Source organism: Gallinula chloropus, assembly GCF_964237585.1.
Source record: "Gallinula chloropus genome assembly, chromosome: 7".
In the NCBI taxonomy this organism is placed as follows: Eukaryota; Metazoa; Chordata; class Aves; order Gruiformes; family Rallidae; genus Gallinula; species Gallinula chloropus.
The window spans coordinates 97061-116045 of NC_140092.1; the positions used below are offsets into that span (position 1 = coordinate 97061).

An 18985-nucleotide genomic window follows, 5' to 3' on the forward strand; every position below is an offset into this window, starting at 1 on the left:
ATACTCCCCCGCAAGGGAGCGGGGCATGCCGGGATACGTTCCAGTGCGGCTCCGGCGGAAAAATGGCCGCCGGAGGACTTCCGGGCATGGCGGCGCCCATCTCCGTACGGCTCCGGCGGTTAAATGGCGACCGAGGGGCTTACGGGCATGGCGGCGCCCATCTCCGTGCGGCTACGGCGGAAAAATGGCCGCCGGGGGGCTTCCGGGCATGGCGGCGCCCATCTCCGTGCGGCTCCGGCGGTTAAAAGGCGGCCGGGGGGCTTCCGAGCATGGCGGCGCCCATCTCCGTGCGGCTCCGACGGAAAAATGGCCGCCGGGGGGCTTCCGGGCATGGCGGCGCCCATCTCCGTACGGCTCCGGCGGTTAAAAGGCGGCCGGGGGGCTTCCGGGCATGGCGGCGCCCATCTCCGTGCGGCTACGGCGGAAAAATGGCCGCCGGGGGGCTTCCGGGCATGGCGGCGCCCATCTCCGTGCGGCTCCGGCGGTTAAAAGGCGGCCGGGGGGCTTCCGAGCATGGCGGCGCCCATCTCCGTGCGGCTCCGACGGAAAAATGGCCGCCGGGGGGCTTCCGGGCCCCCGTTTGGGGGCGCGAGCTTGGGGGGGGGCTACACAGCACAGCTGCCCCGTTCGGGAAGCTAAGCAGGGACCAGTTCGGTCAGCGCCCGGATGGGCGACCTCCCCCCGTCTTCGAATCCCCGCACCTAACAGTGCCCCCGCCACGTGCGCCCCTCCTCCCAAAATCTGACCCCCCCCGAGGGAGTCCCATCACCTTCGAGGGTTCCCCGGACCTGACAGTGCCCCGGCCGACCCCGCGACGGGCGAAGGAAACCCCGCCTCACCGGGAGGGAACTTTCGGAACGCTGCGGCTTCCGTGCGCTGCGCCACCCGGGCGCAGTACCGCTGCGTGTCCGCAAGGCGGCAGCACCGAGCGATCCCGCGAGGGGGGCGGGGGGGGGGGCGGTACCGGCGCCTCTCCGGGAGGGAGCGTCCGGTGACCTCACAGCTTCCCCGTCCGGGAAGCTAAGCAGGTACCAGCTCGGTCAGCGCCCGGATGGGCGACCTCACCCCGTCTTCGAATCCCCGCACATGACAGTGACCCCCCCCCCCCGCGCGCCCCCTCCCAAAATCTGCCCCCCCGAGGGAGTCCCATCGCCTTCGGGGGTTCCCCGGACCTAACAGTGCCCCGGCCGACCCCGCGACGGGCGGCGGAACCCCCCCCTCACCGGGAGGGAGCGGCCGCCCCGCAATGGCGGCGTCCCTCGTTAAAGCGCCCTGCCGCTCGCGCTGCGCCGCCCGGCCGCAGTCCGCACGCAGCGGGCTCTGCGCGCACCCGCGCAGGAACGCGGCGAGTGTGCACGGAGGCAGCAGAACGCGGCGGCTTCCGTGCGCTGCGCCACCCGGGCGCAGTACCGCTGCGTGTCCGCAAGGCGGCAGCACCGAGGACCCCCGTGTTCGAATCCCCGCTCGGGCCTTTCCGCCAGTGCTCGTATCTCTCCGCCTCTGCTCGTATCTCTCCGCCTCTGCTCGTATCTCTCCGCCTCTGCTCGTATCTCTCCGCCTCTGCTCGTATCTCTCCGCCTCTGCTCGTATCTCTCCGCCTCTGCTCGGCCCTTTTCGGCTCCCCCTGCCCCACTAATTACCCGTCTGCCGCTGACCTGCGCTCATTAACAACCCCCCATCTCCTCCAGCGAATTCAACCCCCCTCCCAACCCTACTGCGACCCCTCCGAGAGCCCTCGAACCCCACCCTGGCCCCTGACCCCCTAGAAGACCCCCGAAGGAACCCCCAACACCCCAAAAATAGACCCTAGAGAGACCCCCCCAGAACCCCTCAGAGACACACCCCCCCCCAAAGAGCCCCCCCACGATCCCCTAAAAAGGCCCTTAGGGCCCCCCAACTCCCCAAAGAGCCCCCCCAAAAAACCCAGACCCCCCAAACAGACCCCATAAAGAACCCTAACCACCCCCCAAAAAACCTGAGACTCCTTAAAGACGCCCCCAAGCCCCTCACATCCCCCCCAAAATGAGACCCCATAAAGATCCCCTCAAAGAACCCCACACCCCCCCTTAGAGAACCCCCCCCCAAAAGCCCTAGACCCCACCAAAAAGAGACCCTGTAAAGACCCCATAGTCCCCCAAAAAGAGCCAACCGCCCTGACTCAGCTGCTGCCAGCCCCATCGATGGAAAGATGCCACAACAACAGTGGCCTTGGCCACGCTTTCTTGGAAACAACTGGTTCCCTCATCACCTCTGAATAATAAAAATTCTAAGGCATTTTACAACAATGTCCAATACAACAGTAAACTGCTGCCAAGTATAACCCAGAAAATTGTCAGCCGATTCTCCTCTGCCCCCCCGAGGGAGTCCCATCGCCTTCGGGGGTTCCCCGGACCTAACAGTGCCCCGGCCGACCCCGCGACGGGCGGCGGAACCCCCCCCTCACCGGGAGGGAGCGGCCGCCCCGCAATGGCGGCGTCCCTCGTTAAAGCGCCCTTTGTCTTGGAAAACAACTTGGAAACAACTGGTTCCCTCATCACCTCTGAATAATAAAAATTCTAAGGCATTTTACAACAATGTCCAATACAACAGTAAACTGCTGCCAAGTATAACCCAGAAAATTGTCAGCCGATTCTCCTCTGTCGAAACCGTTGCCAGCTTTGGGCTGAGATGCCTCCAAGGTTTGGTCACCTTCGTCTTCAGCCAACATTGCCAAGTCTCTTGGCTGTTCTTCTGGATCCCCTGGAAGAAGACTGGTAGACTGCCTGGAGAAGTGACTCAATCTGCTCTTCTGTTAGTCTTTCCTCACTTTCTTCCACCATCTGCAGGTCAAAAACCAATACATTGTTATTCAATCCATACTTCCTTCCTCAGCTCCAAACAGGAAGACTCGGCCCCAGTAAATACTGCTTTCAATGGATGCAAGACGTAGCCTGAACTCATCACAAAAGCATTTTACAAAGTGGAACTCTTGTAATATTGATAACAACACAAAACAAAAAAGCTCCCTTGTTAGCCACGACAGCTGGCATGCCACAGTGAGACCCTGCTTCTGTTACAAGGAGAACACCACGCTCAGAACAGGCTTTCCTCCTAAAGCCTCTCAGCCTAAGAAAAACCAAACCAAAATACCCAAAGAATTCCCACAAACTAGAAACCCCCACAAAGCCCAAAAACCAAAGAAGCCACAAACCCCCATTAAAGACACACACAAACCCCAGACCCCACAAGAAAAGCTGCGGGAACTCAAAACACCACAGAAGCCCCTAGCCCTCCCCCAAACCCGCAACCCACAGAACCCCAAAGCCTTCAAAAGGCAGAGAACCAAAACCCCCCCTTAGAACCCCAGTTAAAAAAAACAAACCAACAGAAAAACCTCACAAGCCCACACTAACCCCACAAATCCCAGACCCTGTAAAAAAACCAACCCACCCAACCCCTATAGCCACAAAAACCAGGAGAAAAAAAAAAAAATCAGTAAAACTACAAACACCTTAACAACCTCCTTGGCTCATTTTCTGAGAGGAGCCTGCACCAGCAGACAGACTAACACATTTTACTCCTAAACTCGGTTCTCTGCGTTCTTTCTCTGCCCCTTCTCTACATCCTTTTCTTTCAACTTCCTCTTCCTACCCACAAGGCTGTCTAAACCAATGGATAGAAACACTAACCCAGGTAACAGTACATCCAGTTCAGATAAAGGCAATGAAATCACCAGCGCCAATACTACGACCTTCTTACAGGTACCACAAGCTCCCAAGAACTCACCTGTAACAGGAAAAGAGGAGAAACCATAGAGACCTTAAATGCAATACGCCAAAACCCGAAAGAGACTTATTCTTGTATATTGAATGTTAAAATCACATGCATAATTACTGAATTCTTTACAGCTGAAAAAATATTTTTAGAAGACGACCCTGACAGTCTACCTGCAACTGCTGCAAGATGTCTATAATAAACCCCCACAATTTTCTGTAATTAAAAAAAAAACAAAACAAAAAAAAAAAACAGGAAAGAATGCAATCAATCATCCAGGTAATTCTGAGTTAACTGATGCCCTGAATGGGACAAGTCGAACCCAAGCTAACACCAGCCAGTTTACTGCAATGCTTGTCTAGCATACACGTATATAAATCAAAATGACATGTGGCTAGAGGCCAGGTGCAAAAAAAATAAGACATTTGCACACCACAGCAGACAACCTGCCGAGGGCCACGATATGATATGCTGCAGCAGAGTCTTGTGGCTGTTCGCTCAAACACGCTGGTGGAATAGTCTGCATAACCGGCCCTGTGCACGATTTACATGGGGTTTTCTAAGCTATGCCTGATGTGGCTAAGGGATTTTTACTGGGCAATCCTGGTTTAAGACCAGTCTCGGCTCCTAAGGAATGCCAGCCAACAAAGATGTTTTCAGCCGTTAACAAGAGGAACAGAAATCCAACGACGAGCTGCTGCTTTTAAAACGTGGAGTCATCATTGTGACAAATGGCACCACACAGATCTCTGTTAACACATTTGTAGACAAAGTGGAAGACCTGGGGTTGGGGACAGCTGTGCAACTCAGCCTTCATTTCCCGAGGGCAGGTATGCTCCGTCAGCTGCTGCCAGGTGTCGTCGACAACAAGAAACGGGCTGCACTCTGCCGGCTTGTCCACCTCGAACTTCTCAGCGCAGAGCTGGCGAACATCTTCGGTGGTTATAGACAGTCTCACCAGGAAAGATCTTTCCTGTACATCCACAGTACACTCCCTGGAACGCAACATGAAGGTGGTTCTGTAGAATGAGAAAACACACATCAGCAACTCAAAAACCCCAACAGCTGAAGCGTCAGCAACAAACCTGTCCCCACACTGAGACTCACCCCCGCGATTCCCACGCCCGACAGCCACCTCGCCAACTGCAATACTGGTGGCAAAACTGTGGCAAGCGAAACAGAAATTCCTAAGCCAACACCCTCCTTTCCTCATATTACACTCTAACCCTGCAATTACAGCCAAACAGGACTTGTCCTGCCGAGCAAAACCAGGAAACAAAATGCAGTGAGGCTAAGCAATGTCTGAGGCAGCAGGGTCGAGAGATGGTGCTGCTGCACTACTGCCACAAAACAGGCACCTCCTATGGCCGTGTCAGTCAGAAGGAATAAGAAAAAAGCCTCTGCCAGTGGCAGCAAACGGTGCTGATCCCCAAGTTACTGCGTGATAAGCCATCTGCATTCTTATGCTGCAGCACGCAAAGTGTTTTAGGGTGCTTCAGTCCAGTCAGGACACTTTCATTGCATTAAACCGGTGACAATCTGGGGTCCGAGCCCGATTTAACCGGCTTTCCCATGACAGCTTTTTTTCTTTTTTACAGTAAGGCTTAGAGGGAAGCAGAAAGAAAGCTTCCTCGGCAACATTAGGCTAAACCCTAATGGCAAAAGCCTCGTGGCAAAAGCTGGACCTTTTTTCTGTGTTGAAACTGACATGTTCTTACAACTCCGATAACATGGAAAAAGTCTAAGTGCACCCTACAAGGAAATGCAGTTCTACCTTTCAGAAAGCACTTAAAGAGGAAAAAAAACCAAGCAACAACTGGGGGAAAAGCAACCACAAACATCTTTTGAACACATGAACAAAGCAAGCTGCTGTAGTGTGCTTTTTTAAAAAAAAAAAGACATTAACTGTGGTTACAGACTGAAAAAGATACAATTAAAGGAAGTGGAAAAATGGCACAGTGAGAAAGACCTGTTTATCAACTCAGCGGGTGCCAATGTCTGTATGCTAAACCAATCAGGCACGCTAAATCACAATGGCAAAGATGTACATTGCACAAAAGCAAGCCAGCAAAAGCTACCATTGAGAAGGTGGTTCTACCACTTAAGTTCCAAGAAGCACTCTTATCTTTAACAAAGTATTTTTACAGCTTGCAAACTGAAACACTGAAGCTTTGCAGCAGCATTTAAACGAGGTCAGGACTGACCCTGACGAAACAGGGCCTATCCGTTTCTGTTACCGGGGTGAAGCAATTATGAAAAATCAGCCCTAGAGGAGGAAAATCAAGCTGCAGTTTTAGTTCCTAATGTATGTAACACACAGATGTTTTTAAAAGCACGCGCTTTAGACAGACGGGACTGCTTCGAGAAGAGGCTGAAGCTCCCACAAGCACTCCTAACATATACTAAGTATCAAAGTTATTTATGGAGCGGCAGAAAATTGTACTCAATCATCCTCACCATATGGCATGTTTTGCCTTTTCATCCTAGAGACGGAGGGAGGATGAAGGCCTTCCGGGGTCCGAGAGCTGATAAAACTGCAGGAGCCCATCACAAGTGTAGCTACCACATTGTTAAGTCACGATGACTCCCCCTGCTCGATCGAAAATATCTCACCTCATAAGGCAGAGTCCATCAGTAGATTCCCAGGTCACACAGGCCTGCACTCTGCAAGCTGAACAGCTTTCTGTACTTCCACTTTACAGCGGAACCATGAGACTCTCTTGTTATGCTACTGATGTTGCCAACTTTAGGACCACCCTTGGATGGATTTCTACTCCAACAATGTCATCAAAATCTGCGCTGTGAAGAAGAACCCACCTTCCCTAGTCCTTTGCTTCATTTTAAGAAAAATAAACGAATGACAGGTTACCTTCTCCATGCAGAAAACACAGATCCATCGATTCCACCACGTACTCAACTTCAGTATCCAGCTCCAGCATGTCACACCTACTCACCCAGTGTGATAACACAGTCAAGAAGTCATCATTTTCATTCAGCCTCCCTGAGACAAAGGGAATAGAGACAGTCAGAGACAAACTGCGCTTTCCTTACCAGCCTCACCGTTTGAAAGGAAAGTGTTGCTTCACTGCCTTCGCTGAGAAGTACATCTGTATTACTCTAGATCCTCCTGTAACCAGTGCGCAGCAAAGTGGGTGTCACCTGACACTGGCTGGACAGGACGCCAATGCCAGCTTCGTCCCATACTCTCTAGCGAGCGCAAATCCGACGATGCACACTTTGAGGCGTGCTCTCCTCAGGCAGCAACTCTGTCTTCTACAGGATCTGCTGGAGATGCCCCTCGTTTCATGAACTGCTGCCAACAGCACCTGCATTTATGGAGAATAAAGCATATTCAAGGGCCAGCTTGCTGTCTGGGACAGTGAGATATAGAATGAAAAAAAAAAAAAAAAGAACACCAGACAACAGGCTAGAGAAATTTTTGGAGAAAACAAGACAGGTGCAGATCACGACAAAGAGATGGAAAAGGAAAGTAACTGCAGTGGCCTGCAGGACAGAGATGGAAGACGAAAAAAGGAGGAAGAGAAAGCAGGAAAAAAGCACAGAGAGAAAAAGAAAAGGGAGAGGGAGATGAAGAAAGAGAAAGGGAGAGAAGAAAAGGGAGCAGGACAGTAGAATAGAGAAGTACAGGCAAGGGGAAAAAAAAAAAAAAATCAGAGGAGTAGTAAGAAAGGGCAGGGGTCAGTGGAGGGCTGGGAAGGACCAAGACTCACAAGAAGGACAACAGGTTCTGGATGGGTAACCACCCAACTCTTAAACTTTTGGGGACTTAATGGGTACAAGGTATCCAAGAAGAAAGCTCAAATAGCAAGCCAAACAGTAATGTCTCCAATGGGCTTGGACATTTCACAAGGGCAACAAAGGCTGACAAGGAAACAAAAGGCAGAGCAGAACCTGTGCTCCATTTTCATTTACCATAAAAAATTATAGAAACCCCGCGAGCCACGGAACCCCCAAAAACCCAATTAAAACCACAAAAGAAACCCAAACCAGAAAACCAACAAAAGACCAGAGCAAAATAACCACCGAGCCGAAGAAACCAGCAAACCCGGAAACCCCAGACACCACAAGAACCCCCGATAACCACTGAACGCCACAGCAGCCACAAGAGAAGCCCTAAGCCCTCCTCTGCCAAAACAGCCCCGCGAGACAGAAAACCCACAAGCGGCAACTAGAGAGAGACACAGACCCACGCAAACCCCCAAATCCCCCCAAACCTGCCAGCCCCGCGGCCCGGACACGCTCAGACTGACCGGAAGAGTCCAGTCGCGCCCCGCCCCGCCGGCCCCTTCGGTGCCCCGTGTCTCCCGTGCCGGCTGCTCGGGGAACGGGAGCTCTGGCCCGGCCGCACCCCCAAGCCCCCGCCGCGACCCCCTCCGCGCACTGCCCGCGCGGCGCGGAGCCCCCCCTCCCGGCCCAGACACCCCGCCGGACGCCGCGGAGACACGTCCCGGCACGGACCGGCGCCGGCAGAAGGCCGGCCGCGGCTGGGGGGGGGTGGAAGGCGCGGCGCCTCGCCGCCCGCGCGCCCCGCACCGACCCCCGGCCCGCCGCGACCACTCGCGCCGCGACCCGCCGACCGCCCGGCCCCGGCCGACCCCGCGACGGGCGGCGGAACCGGAGCCTCACCGGGAGGGAGCGCCGGCATCCCGACGGGCCCCCTCATCGCCCCGGAAAGCACGGGCAGGCTCCTCGTGGCAGCTCCGCGGTTATACTGCCCGGAAAGGAGCGGGGCATGCCGGGATATACTGCCCCGGAAAGGAGCGGGGCATGCCGGGATATACTCCCCCGCAAGGGAGCGGGGCATGCCGGGATACGTTCCAGTGCGGCTCCGGCGGAAAAATGGCCGCCGGAGGACTTCCGGGCATGGCGGCGCCCATCTCCGTACGGCTCCGGCGGTTAAATGGCGACCGAGGGGCTTACGGGCATGGCGGCGCCCATCTCCGTGCGGCTACGGCGGAAAAATGGCCGCCGGGGGGCTTCCGGGCATGGCGGCGCCCATCTCCGTGCGGCTCCGGCGGTTAAAAGGCGGCCGGGGGGCTTCCGAGCATGGCGGCGCCCATCTCCGTGCGGCTCCGACGGAAAAATGGCCGCCGGGGGGCTTCCGGGCATGGCGGCGCCCATCTCCGTACGGCTCCGGCGGTTAAAAGGCCGCCGGGGGGCTTCCGGGCATGGCGGCGCCCATCTCCGTGCGGCTACGGCGGAAAAATGGCCGCCGGGGGGCTTCCGGGCATGGCGGCGCCCATCTCCGTGCGGCTCCGGCGGTTAAAAGGCGGCCGGGGGGCTTCCGAGCATGGCGGCGCCCATCTCCGTGCGGCTCCGACGGAAAAATGGCCGCCGGGGGGCTTCCGGGCCCCCGTTTGGGGGCGCGAGCTTGGGGGGGGGCTACACAGCACAGCTGCCCCGTTCGGGAAGCTAAGCAGGGACCAGTTCGGTCAGCGCCCGGATGGGCGACCTCCCCCCGTCTTCGAATCCCCGCACCTAACAGTGCCCCCGCCACGTGCGCCCCTCCTCCCAAAATCTGACCCCCCCCGAGGGAGTCCCATCACCTTCGAGGGTTCCCCGGACCTGACAGTGCCCCGGCCGACCCCGCGACGGGCGAAGGAAACCCCGCCTCACCGGGAGGGAACTTTCGGAACGCTGCGGCTTCCGTGCGCTGCGCCACCCGGGCGCAGTACCGCTGCGTGTCCGCAAGGCGGCAGCACCGAGCGATCCCGCGAGGGGGGCGGGGGGGGGGGCGGTACCGGCGCCTCTCCGGGAGGGAGCGTCCGGTGACCTCACAGCTTCCCCGTCCGGGAAGCTAAGCAGGTACCAGCTCGGTCAGCGCCCGGATTGGCGACCTCACCCCGTCTTCGAATCCCCGCACATGACAGTGACCCCCCCCCCCCCGCGCGCCCCCTCCCAAAATCAGCCCCCCCGAGGGAGTCCCATCGCCTTCGGGGGTTCCCCGGACCTAACAGTGCCCCGGCCGACCCCGCGACGGGCGGCGGAACCCCCCCCTCACCGGGAGGGAGCGGCCGCCCCGCAATGGCGGCGTCCCTCGTTAAAGCGCCCTGCCGCTCGCGCTGCGCCGCCCGGCCGCAGTCCGCACGCAGCGGGCTCTGCGCGCACCCGCGCAGGAACGCGGCGAGTGTGCACGGAGGCAGCAGAACGCGGCGGCTTCCGTGCGCTGCGCCACCCGGGCGCAGTACCGCTGCGTGTCCGCAAGGCGGCAGCACCGAGGACCCCCGTGTTCGAATCCCCGCTCGGGCCTTTCCGCCAGTGCTCGGGCCTTTCCGCCAGTGCTCGGGCCTTTCCGCCAGTGCTCGTATCTCTCCGCCTCTGCTCGGCCCTTTTCGGCTCCCCCTGCCCCACTAATTACCCGTCTGCCGCTGACCTGCGCTCATTAACAACCCCCCATCTCCTCCAGCGAATTCAACCCCCCTCCCAACCCTACTGCGACCCCTCTGAGAGCCCTCGAACCCCACCCTGGCCCCTGACCCCCTAGAAGGCCCCCGAAGGAACCCCCAACACCCCAAAAATAGACCCTAGAGAGACCCCCCCAGAACCCCTCAGAGACACACCCCCCCCCAAAGAGCCCCCCCACGATCCCCTAAAAAGGCCCTTAGGGCCCCCCAACTCCCCAAAGAGCCCCCCCAAAAAACCCAGACCCCCCAAACAGACCCCATAAAGAACCCTAACCACCCCCCAAAAAACCTGAGACTCCTTAAAGACGCCCCCAAGCCCCTCACATCCCCCCCAAAATGAGACCCCATAAAGATCCCCTCAAAGAACCCCACACCCCCCCTTAGAGAACCCCCCCCAAAAGCCCTAGACCCCACCAAAAAGAGACCCTGTAAAGACCCCATAGTCCCCCAAAAAGAGCCAACCGCCCTGACTCAGCTGCTGCCAGCCCCATCGATGGAAAGATGCCACAACAACAGTGGCCTTGGCCACGCTTTCTTGGAAACAACTGGTTCCCTCATCACCTCTGAATAATAAAAATTCTAAGGCATTTTACAACAATGTCCAATACAACAGTAAACTGCTGCCAAGTATAACCCAGAAAATTGTCAGCCGATTCTCCTCTGTCGAAACCGTTGCCAGCTTTGGGCTGAGATGCCTCCAAGGTTTGGTCACCTTCGTCTTCAGCCAACATTGCCAAGTCTCTTGGCTGTTCTTCTGGATCCCCTGGAAGAAGACTGGTAGACTGCCTGGAGAAGTGACTCAATCTGCTCTTCTGTTAGTCTTTCCTCACTTTCTTCCACCATCTGCAGGTCAAAAACCAATACATTGTTATTCAATCCATACTTCCTTCCTCAGCTCCAAACAGGAAGACTCGGCCCCAGTAAATACTGCTTTCAATGGATGCAAGACGTAGCCTGAACTCATCACAAAAGCATTTTACAAAGTGGAACTCTTGTAATATTGATAACAACACAAAACAAAAAAGCTCCCTTGTTAGCCACGACAGCTGGCATGCCACAGTGAGACCCTGCTTCTGTTACAAGGAGAACACCACGCTCAGAACAGGCTTTCCTCCTAAAGCCTCTCAGCCTAAGAAAAACCAAACCAAAATACCCAAAGAATTCCCACAAACTAGAAACCCCCACAAAGCCCAAAAACCAAAGAAGCCACAAACCCCCATTAAAGACACACACAAACCCCAGACCCCACAAGAAAAGCTGCGGGAACTCAAAACACCACAGAAGCCCCTAGCCCTCCCCCAAACCCGCAACCCACAGAACCCCAAAGCCTTCAAAAGGCAGAGAACCAAAACCCCCCCTTAGAACCCCAGTTAAAAAAAACAAACCAACAGAAAAACCTCACAAGCCCACACTAACCCCACAAATCCCAGACCCTGTAAAAAAACCAACCCACCCAACCCCTATAGCCACAAAAACCAGGAAAAAAAAAAAAAAATCAGTAAAACTACAAACACCTTACCAACCTCCTTGGCTCATTTTCTGAGAGGAGCCTGCACCAGCAGACAGACTAACACATTTTACTCCTAAACTCGGTTCTCTGCGTTCTTTCTCTGCCCCTTCTCTACATCCTTTTCTTTCAACTTCCTCTTCCTACCCACAAGGCTGTCTAAACCAATGGATAGAAACACTAACCCAGGTAACAGTACATCCAGTTCAGATAAAGGCAATGAAATCACCAGCGCCAATACTACGACCTTCTTACAGGTACCACAAGCTCCCAAGAACTCACCTGTAACAGGAAAAGAGGAGAAACCATAGAGACCTTAAATGCAATACGCCAAAACCCGAAAGAGACTTATTCTTGTATATTGAATGTTAAAATCACATGCATAATTACTGAATTCTTTACAGCTGAAAAAATATTTTTAGAAGACGACCCTGACAGTCTACCTGCAACTGCTGCAAGATGTCTATAATAAACCCCCACAATTTTCTGTAATTAAAAAAAAAACAAAACAAAAAAAAAAACAGGAAAGAATGCAATCAATCATCCAGGTAATTCTGAGTTAACTGATGCCCTGAATGGGACAAGTCGAACCCAAGCTAACACCAGCCAGTTTACTGCAATGCTTGTCTAGCATACACGTATATAAATCAAAATGACATGTGGCTAGAGGCCAGGTGCAAAAAAAATAAGACATTTGCACACCACAGCAGACAACCTGCCGAGGGCCACGATATGATATGCTGCAGCAGAGTCTTGTGGCTGTTCGCTCAAACACGCTGGTGGAATAGTCTGCATAACCGGCCCTGTGCACGATTTACATGGGGTTTTCTAAGCTATGCCTGATGTGGCTAAGGGATTTTTACTGGGCAATCCTGGTTTAAGACCAGTCTCGGCTCCTAAGGAATGCCAGCCAACAAAGATGTTTTCAGCCGTTAACAAGAGGAACAGAAATCCAACGACGAGCTGCTGCTTTTAAAACGTGGAGTCATCATTGTGACAAATGGCACCACACAGATCTCTGTTAACACATTTGTAGACAAAGTGGAAGACCTGGGGTTGGGGACAGCTGTGCAACTCAGCCTTCATTTCCCGAGGGCAGGTATGCTCCGTCAGCTGCTGCCAGGTGTCGTCGACAACAAGAAACGGGCTGCACTCTGCCGGCTTGTCCACCTCGAACTTCTCAGCGCAGAGCTGGCGAACATCTTCGGTGGTTATAGACAGTCTCACCAGGAAAGATCTTTCCTGTACATCCACAGTACACTCCCTGGAACGCAACATGAAGGTGGTTCTGTAGAATGAGAAAACACACATCAGCAACTCAAAAACCCCAACAGCTGAAGCGTCAGCAACAAACCTGTCCCCACACTGAGACTCACCCCCGCGATTCCCGCGCCCGACAGCCACCTCGCCAACTGCAATACTGGTGGCAAAACTGTGGCAAGCGGAACAGAAATTCCTAAGCCAACACCCTCCTTTCCTCATATTACACTCTAACCCTGCAATTACAGCCAAACAGGACTTGTCCTGCCGAGCAAAACCAGGAAACAAAATGCAGTGAGGCTAAGCAATGTCTGAGGCAGCAGGGTCGAGAGATGGTGCTGCTGCACTACTGCCACAAAACAGGCACCTCCTATGGCCGTGTCAGTCAGAAGGAATAAGAAAAAAGCCTCTGCCAGTGGCAGCAAACGGTGCTGATCCCCAAGTTACTGCGTGATAAGCCATCTGCATTCTTATGCTGCAGCACGCAAAGTGTTTTAGGGTGCTTCAGTCCAGTCAGGACACTTTCATTGCATTAAACCGGTGACAATCTGGGGTCCGAGCCCGATTTAACCGGCTTTCCCATGACAGCTTTTTTTCTTTTTTACAGTAAGGCTTAGAGGGAAGCAGAAAGAAAGCTTCCTCGGCAACATTAGGCTAAACCCTAATGGCAAAAGCCTCGTGGCAAAAGCTGGACCTTTTTTCTGTGTTGAAACTGACATGTTCTTACAACTCCGATAACATGGAAAAAGTCTAAGTGCACCCTACAAGGAAATGCAGTTCTACCTTTCAGAAAGCACTTAAAGAGGAAAAAAAACCAAGCAACAACTGGGGGAAAAGCAACCACAAACATCTTTTGAACACATGAACAAAGCAAGCTGCTGTAGTGTGCTTTTTTAAAAAAAAAAAGACATTAACTGTGGTTACAGACTGAAAAAGATACAATTAAAGGAAGTGGAAAAATGGCACAGTGAGAAAGACCTGTTTATCAACTCAGCGGGTGCCAATGTCTGTATGCTAAACCAATCAGGCACGCTAAATCACAATGGCAAAGATGTACATTGCACAAAAGCAAGCCAGCAAAAGCTACCATTGAGAAGGTGGTTCTACCACTTAAGTTCCAAGAAGCACTCTTATCTTTAACAAAGTATTTTTACAGCTTGCAAACTGAAACACTGAAGCTTTGCAGCAGCATTTAAACGAGGTCAGGACTGACCCTGACGAAACAGGGCCTATCCGTTTCTGTTACCGGGGTGAAGCAATTATGAAAAATCAGCCCTAGAGGAGGAAAATCAAGCTGCAGTTTTAGTTCCTAATGTATGTAACACACAGATGTTTTTAAAAGCACGCGCTTTAGACAGACGGGACTGCTTCGAGAAGAGGCTGAAGCTCCCACAAGCACTCCTAACATATACTAAGTATCAAAGTTATTTATGGAGCGGCAGAAAATTGTACTCAATCATCCTCACCATATGGCATGTTTTGCCTTTTCATCCTAGAGACGGAGGGAGGATGAAGGCCTTCCGGGGTCCGAGAGCTGATAAAACTGCAGGAGCCCATCACAAGTGTAGCTACCACATTGTTAAGTCACGATGACTCCCCCTGCTCGATCGAAAATATCTCACCTCATAAGGCAGAGTCCATCAGTAGATTCCCAGGTCACACAGGCCTGCACTCTGCGAGCTGAACAGCTTTCTGTACTTCCACTTTACAGCGGAACCATGAGACTCTCTTGTTATGCTACTGATGTTGCCAACTTTAGGACCACCCTTGGATGGATTTCTACTCCAACAATGTCATCAAAATCTGCGCTGTGAAGAAGAACCCACCTTCCCTAGTCCTTTGCTTCATTTTAAGAAAAATAAACGAATGACAGGTTACCTTCTCCATGCAGAAAACACAGATCCAGCGATTCCACCACGTACTCAACTTCAGTATCCAGCTCCAGCATGTCACACCTACTCACCCAGTGTGATAACACAGTCAAGAAGTCATCATTTTCATTCAGCCTCCCTGAGACAAAGGGAATAGAGACAGTCAGAGACAAACTGCGCTTTCCTTACCAGCCTCACCGTTTGAAAGGAAAGTGTTGCTTCGCTGCCTTCGCTGAGAAGTACATCTGTATTACTCTAGATCCTCCTGTAACCAGTGCGCAGCAAAGTGGGTGTCACCTGACACTGGCTGGACAGGACGCCAATGCCAGCTTCGTCCCATACTCTCTAGCGAGCGCAAATCCGACGATGCACACTTTGAGGCGTGCTCTCCTCAGGCAGCAACTCTGTCTTCTACAGGATCTGCTGGAGATGCCCCTCGTTTCATGAACTGCTGCCAACAGCACCTGCATTTATGGAGAATAAAGCATATTCAAGGGCCAGCTTGCTGTCTGGGACAGTGAGATATAGAATGAAAAAAAAAAAAAAAAGAACACCAGACAACAGGCTAGAGAAATTTTTGGAGAAAACAAGACAGGTGCAGATCACGACAAAGAGATGGAAAAGGAAAGTAACTGCAGTGGCCTGCAGGACAGAGATGGAAGACGAAAAAAGGAGGAAGAGAAAGCAGGAAAAAAGCACAGAGAGAAAAAGAAAAGGGAGAGGGAGATGAAGAAAGAGAAAGGGAGAGAAGAAAAGGGAGCAGGACAGTAGAATAGAGAAGTACAGGCAAGGGGAAAAAAAAAAAAAAATCAGAGGAGTAGTAAGAAAGGGCAGGGGTCAGTGGAGGGCTGGGAAGGACCAAGACTCACAAGAAGGACAACAGGTTCTGGATGGGTAACCACCCAACTCTTAAACTTTTGGGGACTTAATGGGTACAAGGTATCCAAGAAGAAAGCTCAAATAGCAAGCCAAACAGTAATGTCTCCAATGGGCTTGGACATTTCACAAGGGCAACAAAGGCTGACAAGGAAACAAAAGGCAGAGCAGAACCTGTGCTCCATTTTCATTTACCATAAAAAATTATAGAAACCCCGCGAGCCACGGAACCCCCAAAAACCCAATTAAAACCACAAAAGAAACCCAAACCAGAAAACCAACAAAAGACCAGAGCAAAATAACCACCGAGCCGAAGAAACCAGCAAACCCGGAAACCCCAGACACCACAAGAACCCCCGATAACCACTGAACGCCACAGCAGCCACAAGAGAAGCCCTAAGCCCTCCTCTGCCAAAACAGCCCCGCGAGACAGAAAACCCACAAGCGGCAACTAGAGAGAGACACAGACCCACGCAAACCCCCAAATCCCCCCAAACCTGCCAGCCCCGCGGCCCGGACACGCTCAGACTGACCGGAAGAGTCCAGTCGCGCCCCGCCCCGCCGGCCCCTTCGGTGCCCCGTGTCTCCCGTGCCGGCTGCTCGGGGAACGGGAGCTCTGGCCCGGCCGCACCCCCAAGCCCCCGCCGCGACCCCCTCCGCGCACTGCCCGCGCGGCGCGGAGCCCCCCCTCCCGGCCCAGACACCCCGCCGGACGCCGCGGAGACACGTCCCGGCACGGACCGGCGCCGGCAGAAGGCCGGCCGCGGCTGGGGGGGGGTGGAAGGCGCGGCGCCTCGCCGCCCGCGCGCCCCGCACCGACCCCCGGCCCGCCGCGACCACTCGCGCCGCGACCCGCCGACCGCCCGGCCCCGGCCGACCCCGCGACGGGCGGCGGAACCGGAGCCTCACCGGGAGGGAGCGCCGGCATCCCGACGGGCCCCCTCATCGCCCCGGAAAGCACGGGCAGGCTCCTCGTGGCAGCTCCGCGGTTATACTGCCCGGAAAGGAGCGGGGCATGCCGGGATATACTGCCCCGGAAAGGAGCGGGGCATGCCGGGATATACTCCCCCGCAAGGGAGCGGGGCATGCCGGGATACGTTCCAGTGCGGCTCCGGCGGAAAAATGGCCGCCGGAGGACTTCCGGGCATGGCGGCGCCCATCTCCGTACGGCTCCGGCGGTTAAATGGCGACCGAGGGGCTTACGGGCATGGCGGCGCCCATCTCCGTGCGGCTCCGGCGGAAAAATGGCCGCCGGGGGGCTTCCGGGCATGGCGGCGCCCATCTCCGTGCGGCTCCGGCGGTTAAAAGGCGGCCGGGGGGCTTCCGAGCATGGCGGCGCCCATCTCCGTGCGGCTCCGACGGAAAAATGGCCGCCGGGGGGCTTCCGGGCATGGCGGCGCCCATCTCCGTACGGCTCCGGCGGTTAAAAGGCGGCCGGGGGGCTTCCGGGCATGGCGGCGCCCATCTCCGTGCGGCTACGGCGGAAAAATGGCCGCCGGGGGGCTTCCGGGCATGGCGGCGCCCATCTCCGTGCGGCTCCGGCGGTTAAAAGGCGGCCGGGGGGCTTCCGAGCATGGCGGCGCCCATCTCCGTGCGGCTCCGACGGAAAAATGGCCGCCGGGGGGCTTCCGGGCCCCCGTTTGGGGGCGCGAGCTTGGGGGGGGGGCTACACAGCACAGCTGCCCCGTTCGGGAAGCTAAGCAGGGACCAGTTCGGTCAGCGCCCGGATGGGCGACCTCCCCCCGTCTTCGAATCCCCGCACCTAACAGTGCCCCCGCCACGTGCGCCCCTCCTCCCAAAATCTGACCCCCCCCGAGGGAGTCCCATCACCTTCGAGGGTTCCCCGGACCTGACAGTGCCCCGGCCGACCCCGCGACGGGCGAAGGAAACCCCGCCTCACCGGGAGGGAACTTTCGGAACGCTGCGGCTTCCGTGCGCTGCGCCACCCGGGCGCAGTACCGCTGCGTGTCCGCAAGGCGGCAGCACCGAGCGATCCCGCGAGGGGGGCGGGGGGGGGGGCGGTACCGGCGCCTCTCCGGGAGGGAGCGTCCGGTGACCTCACAGCTTCCCCGTCCGGGAAGCTAAGCAGGTACCAGCTCGGTCAGCGCCCGGATGGGCGACCTCACCCCGTCTTCGAATCCCCGCACATGACAGTGACCCCCCCCCCCCGCGCGCCCCCTCCCAAAATCTGCCCCCCCGAGGGAGTCCCATCGCCTTCGGGGGTTCCCCGGACCTGACAGTGCCCCGGCCGACCCCGCGACGGGCGGCGGAACCCCCCCCTCACCGGGAGGGAGCGGCCGCCCCGCAATGGCGGCGTCCCTCGTTAAAGCGCCCTGCCGCTCGCGCTGCGCCGCCCGGCCGCAGTCCGCACGCAGCGGGCTCTGCGCGCACCCGCGCAGGAACGCGGCGAGTGTGCACGGAGGCAGCAGAACGCGGCGGCTTCCGTGCGCTGCGCCACCCGGGCGCAGTACCGCTGCGTGTCCGCAAGGCGGCAGCACCGAGGACCCCCGTGTTCGAATCCCCGCTCGGGCCTTTCCGCCAGTGCTCGGGCCTTTCCGCCAGTGCTCGTATCTCTCCGCCTCTGCTCGTATCTCTCCGCCTCTGCTCGGCCCTTTTCGGCTCCCCCTGCCCCACTAATTACCCGTCTGCCGCTGACCTGCGCTCATTAACAACCCCCCATCTCCTCCAGCGAATTCAACCCCCCTCCCAACCCTACTGCGACCCCTCCGAGAGCCCTCGAACCCCACCCTGGCCCCTGACCCCCTAGAAGACCCCCGAAGGAACCCCCAACACCCCAAAAATAGACCCTAGAGAGACCCCCCCCAGAACCCCTCAGAGACACACCCCCCCCCAAAGAGCCCCCCCACGATCCCCTAAAAAGGCCCTTAGGGCCCCCCAACTCCCCAAAGAGCCCCCCCAAAAAACCCAGACCCCCCAAACAGACCCCATAAAGAACCCTAACCACCCCCCAAAAAACCTGAGACTCCTTAAAGACGCCCCCAAGCCCCTCACATCCCCCCCAAAATGAGACCCCATAAAGATCCCCTCAAAGAACCCCACACCCCCCCTTAGAGAACCCCCCCCAAAAGCCCTAGACCCCACCAAAAAGAGACCCTGTAAAGACCCCATAGTCCCCCAAAAAGAGCCAACCGCCCTGACTCAGCTGCTGCCAGCCCCATCGATGGAAAGATGCCACAACAACAGTGGCCTTGGCCACGCTTTCTTGGAAACAACTGGTTCCCTCATCACCTCTGAATAATAAAAATTCTAAGGCATTTTACAACAATGTCCAA

General features: G+C 55.8%; 2 long non-coding RNA genes across 4 annotated transcripts; both read right to left on the reverse strand.

Moving 5' to 3' along the window:
- Positions 1-2219: 2219 nt before the first annotated feature.
- On the reverse strand, positions 2220-6876 carry LOC311193846. 2 transcript variants are annotated; one of them, XR_014617414.1, is made up of 4 exons: positions 6623-6876; positions 4535-4772; positions 3669-3765; positions 2220-2819 (listed from the first exon to the last, which is right to left on the reverse strand). It is a non-coding gene; the product is annotated as an uncharacterized lncRNA (long non-coding RNA). The 2 variants fall into 2 exon arrangements; XR_014617415.1 differs by lacking the exon at positions 6623-6876 and having other exon boundaries at positions 4535-6442.
- Positions 6877-10768: 3892 nt separating this feature from the next.
- On the reverse strand, positions 10769-15147 carry LOC311193733. Of its 2 annotated transcripts, XR_014617410.1 has the most exons (4): positions 14824-15147; positions 12736-12973; positions 11871-11967; positions 10769-11021 (listed from the first exon to the last, which is right to left on the reverse strand). It is a non-coding gene; the product is annotated as an uncharacterized lncRNA (long non-coding RNA). The 2 variants fall into 2 exon arrangements; XR_014617411.1 differs by having other exon boundaries at positions 12736-15147.
- Between the last annotated feature and the right edge of the window lie 3838 nt (positions 15148-18985).